At 42.0% G+C, this 938-nt stretch overlaps 1 non-coding gene across 1 annotated transcript; it reads right to left on the reverse strand.

Annotated features, from left to right (window-relative positions):
• Nucleotides 1-213: 213 nt before the first annotated feature.
• Nucleotides 214-317, reverse strand: LOC112725836 (small nucleolar RNA R71). The gene has a single exon (XR_003164918.1). It is a non-coding gene; the product is annotated as a small nucleolar RNA R71 (small nucleolar RNA).
• Nucleotides 318-938: the final 621 nt, after the last annotated feature.

Here is a 938-nt window from a genome sequence, read left to right on the forward strand (position 1 = left end):
CCAAACCAACATCTCACAAAATTCCTGAGAATTTGTGACACTGTGAAGTCCAATGGAGTCCAGGAAGATGCATATAAACTGCTTTTGTTCCCATTTTCACTTAGGGACAAGGCAGCTAAGTGGCTGGAATCATTCCCAAGGGGGAGCCTAACAACCTGGGATGAGGTGGAAAGCAAGTTTCTGGCACGTTTCTACCCCCCACAAAAGGTCAATAGGCTTCGATCTGAGGTTCAGACGTTTAGACAACAAGATGGTGAAACTCTCTACGAGGCATGGGAGAGATTCAAGGATTTGACAAGGAAATGCCCACCAGACATGTTCCATGACTGGGCGCAATTGCATATTTTCTATGATGGACTGTCTTATGAATCAAGGAAGGCTGTAGACCATTCATCAGGAGGTTCATTGAACAGGAAAAAGACTGTGGAAGAAGCCATTGAAGTGATTGAGACAGTGGCTGAGAATGAGTACTACTATGCATCAGAGAGACACAACACTAAGGGAGTCATGGAGCTGAACCATGTTGATACAATTCTAGCCCAAAACAAGGTGTTTGCCAAGCAACTAGCAGAGCTCACCAGGAAATTAGAAACAAAACAAGTGGCTGCAATACACACACAAGAGCAAGAGGAAGAAAGCACTGAAGGAGGTGATTGGGAAGAGGCCAATTATGTAGGAAATCAACAAACGCCATAAACTTGATGCGCATAAACTGGAGGTTAAACTTCAATTCCAGCATTATATGGCTTGGTAGTTTAAGTTCCAGTTTAAGCTTAAACTGGAACTTAAACTCCACATGTGATATTCAAGCTTCCTTTATTGATTTTGTTGCTTCCTTGCCTAGCCTCTTCTTCCCTGAAATCATCCAAACAATTGCATCAAAGTCTTGCAAAATTTCATGAGAAATCTTCCATTCATAGCATTCAAGTAATATAACT

Source organism: Arachis hypogaea, chromosome 11 (assembly GCF_003086295.3).
Source record: "Arachis hypogaea cultivar Tifrunner chromosome 11, arahy.Tifrunner.gnm2.J5K5, whole genome shotgun sequence".
Taxonomy (NCBI): Eukaryota; Viridiplantae; Streptophyta; class Magnoliopsida; order Fabales; family Fabaceae; genus Arachis; species Arachis hypogaea.